Source organism: Mirounga leonina, unplaced genomic scaffold, assembly GCF_011800145.1.
Source record: "Mirounga leonina isolate KUSES-001 unplaced genomic scaffold, KU_Mleo_1.0 Mir_418, whole genome shotgun sequence".
Classification (NCBI taxonomy): Eukaryota; Metazoa; Chordata; class Mammalia; order Carnivora; family Phocidae; genus Mirounga; species Mirounga leonina.
The window spans coordinates 26,142,884-26,146,662 of NW_023270739.1; positions in this window are offsets into that span (position 1 = coordinate 26,142,884).

Here is a 3,779-nt window from a genome sequence, read left to right on the forward strand (position 1 = left end):
AGACCTGCACCTAAATATAACAGCACTAACCCAATCTCACGGCCAAATGCACAAATCACCCACTAATTTTTTAAAATGTATATGTTGTAGTGTTTCTCTATTAATGAGTTGATTATATTTTTAGAAATCATGGAAAATATGTAGACGCTGATGTCACTGTACTTTGGCTTTGTTAATGATGTCTATTGTGAACAAAGTTGTTTCCTCCTTTGGCTCTAGGCACCAGACTGTTGCTCCCTCCTTCCCCACCCACCTACTCACTGCCTCCACTGCACCCAAACACTCTAGATCATAAGGAAAATATGTTTCTAAAGATTTAAATCTGCTATTTCCACTGCTGACTAAATTAAGTTCCTCACCATGTAGTTTCAAAGTCCTCTGTGTTTTTCCTACATGGCTCCTCTTATGAATGCAATAAAAAAGTTATTTATATTATTGACTTCCTGTTTGTGTTCTCTGTTTGACATAAACTCCATGAGGATGAGAACCCTGTTTTTTTGTTTTGCTTGGTTTTGTTTTCCTCTACCTCAGCACCTATAAATCCTAGCCCCATGAAGAATGCCAGGCATTTGTGAATTGTTAAATATGCATGTGTATGTTATATGTGTTGTGTGTGGGTGTGTATTTTAATGTTGAATGCCTATCTACCAATTAACCTTTTACTCATTGTCAATGGATGCTTTTGATTGAAAGAATATATGGTAACCTATTATTACTTCACCAATTCAGCGTAAGTTAAAAGATCTATGGAAGCAAGAGAACTTCTACTTTCTCTCCAATATATAAAAATACACAGATTTAACCCCACCCAAAACAAGTCCATGTTAAGCTTGTTAGGACACAGTGATCTAACTCAGTCTTCATCTTCCATATTTCAGTAATCCCAAGCCATCCCAAAATCTTTGTGTGTTTTTTGTTTGTTTCTTTGCTTGTTTGCTTGTTGTAAATTGCTCTTTTCTTTTGACTCAGCTACATTTCTTTCCTTAATGCCAATGCCCCAATTTTTCCAGCAAAGCTCCTAGGCCTCTATTTTCCTACAGAATCGCAACATCTCAAGGATGGAGACTTTACCAGGTATATCAGAGAACACTCACACACACTATTAGGGCCATCACTGAATAGTTAAGGCACAGTGTATGGAATGGGGACTATACTTTCAATTCTAAATAGTATTTCCAATACTGATATTGTATTGTGTTGTCAGTGGCAAAGCAGTCCTTTCTATTTCTCTTACTCAGAAGCTTTGATTTTTGTTAATCCATATGTAGCTCCATTAAGCCATTATAACCAGCACACAGAGTACACCCTGAGATGTTCTTCAGTTGAGTGCCAACTTGTGAATCAAAGGGCTGGACACTTGGTTTAAATTAAAAGGCATATTCAGACATTTCAGTGGAATTATACCATGGAAGAGGAAGACAGTCAGAAATGATATATCTTTCTTTGGTAACCATCGAAAATTTCTTAGCATTCTACCCAGTATCTACTAAAAAATTTATCAAGAATATAATGAAGTTAATAATTCCATAGGCATTTTTCTTTAACTTGTGGTATGGGTTCTATTAGAAAAAAAAAAAAAACCTTAAAATAATTTTATCACTTCCTGTCAAAAACATCAAAATCATTATCTTCCAGTAACTTAGAAAATAAGAATAAGGGAGAAAGATAAATGTGAAAAGCATTTTGAAAATGGTAAGGGATAAAGGCTAGAGAAGTGAGATACCAATGAGGCAAACTACTGAATAAAAAACATACTATACTGTATGACTGACAGAAAACATAGAGAAACAGAAAGAATAATCCAAATTTTATGAGAAAAATAAATCTCCACAAAACTTTGGCATAAGATTAAAGTCATGGAGTATTTTAATTAAAAACTCTATAAACACAGATTAGGGGCATATTTCACCTTGAAGATCCACGGGCAAGTAGTAACTGATTTCTCTGCTTCATGGGGTTTTCAAGCCAGAAGGTGATGATTCCAAGATTTATAAAGTTTTGCAATAAACACAGGAGAGAGAAAAGATAAAATCTTACCTTTCTTCTCTGATGAGGTTTATGGATTCTCACTGTCCAAAGATGGAAGCCTACCCCGTCTTCTTGGGACTGGCACAGAATATACTATGCAGGCACACACACACACACCCATACAAAAGATTCATAGTAATAAACTGTTATTTTCTAGTTGATTCTACTTGTAGAAAGATTTTTAGTTCTTTAAGGGCAAGGCAAAGTCTCTTCTTCCTCTGTGCCCCAGAGAATTTGAGAGAGAGATGGTAATTAGCACGCACTAATTAGGTAGAACTATATAATCAAATTTAAATCAAATGAATTCCTTTCTCTATGATTTCACATAATTCCCTCAGAATTTCAGAAATCTGAGGTAATCCATTTTCCAGCAACCAACCTCCAACTTAGTTGCCCTAGAAACATATCTGTCTATACTACTCCCTTTAGAACACAAAAATCAAGACAATATCTATGGTTAAATATCCAGATTCCATTTTGATAGTCAAGATTGTTTCAATTTTGGATAATAAATGCCAGTGGATTTGAGTTCTAAGCAAACCCATAAACATCTTGTGAGCTGATATTACCTTATATTTCACAGTATTTGGATAATGAGGCTGTTATTTTGTACCCATCATTTCCAGAGAGCCCAATGATGCACCTTTAATATACTTTATCTTCGTTAATGTTAATAAACACCTTGAAAAGTCTGTATTTTTTATCCTTAGTTTTCTGATAAACTGAAACTTGGTGTTTTCAAGTTAGGTAGAGTCTGCCAGTAACATCTCCAGTAACTATGCTTTTCTTCTTTCTTATTTAACAGAATACTGATTTTGTTGGTTTTGGCAAAGTTTCCACCTACAAAGCATTTCTCAGACTCCTGTGCTGACATAGGTAGCCATATAGTGATATTTATAGACGAAAAGATGTAAGTGAATTTATTGGGAAGAATTTCTAGAAAAGCACTGTACATAGGGAATGGACTTATATGATACCACATGTATCCACTTTGCTCTTCGCACATGTCCCCTCTTCCTCCCTGCCAATGTATAGGCCAGAGCTCCAGCAGCTATCTTGAGCAGAGAAAAGATAAAAAAATCAACCCTGACATCCCTGAGACATCAGGCTGCCTACATCTGAATTTCTTGCTTTTGAGGGAGTAACACAATAGCCAGGTTGCTTAAACCACTGTTCCTAAAATTATTTGTTACATGCAGCTGAACACCTGTCCTTAAGTTTGACACCCAGTGACTAGCCCAATGTCTCATAGCTATCAAGTAATGTAATTTCTTCTGATTCCATATTCGATAAGAAGCATAAGAAAAGAAATCCTCAGTGTTAAATCAGCTTGCCAAAATAATATTTAAGGGCTTACCCTGCAGGGCTAGAATTATCCCTTAGATTCAACTATGTCCTGAGATGTAAAAATAGGTTCTTTACTGCCTCCTTCATTGTTTGTATTTATGCATTTGTCAAGTATTATTTAAAAGTTTACCATCAACAGATAATGTGTTGTCTAGAGACCAAGGACTGAAAATTTGACTGCTACCAAGAAGCTTATAGTCTAATTGGGTGGCTATGGCAAATAAATAATTAAGGAAAGAATTACTGTTATTGTGATAAATGTTACCAAAGTAATGTATTATTATGACAGCATGTAACAGGGGAGTCTATTCCTGCCTGCAGGGTCAGAAAAGGCTTTGGAGATATTAAAAAGTAAACTGAAGCACATTAAAAATTTTCAAGAGATGGGCGCCTGGGTGGCTCAG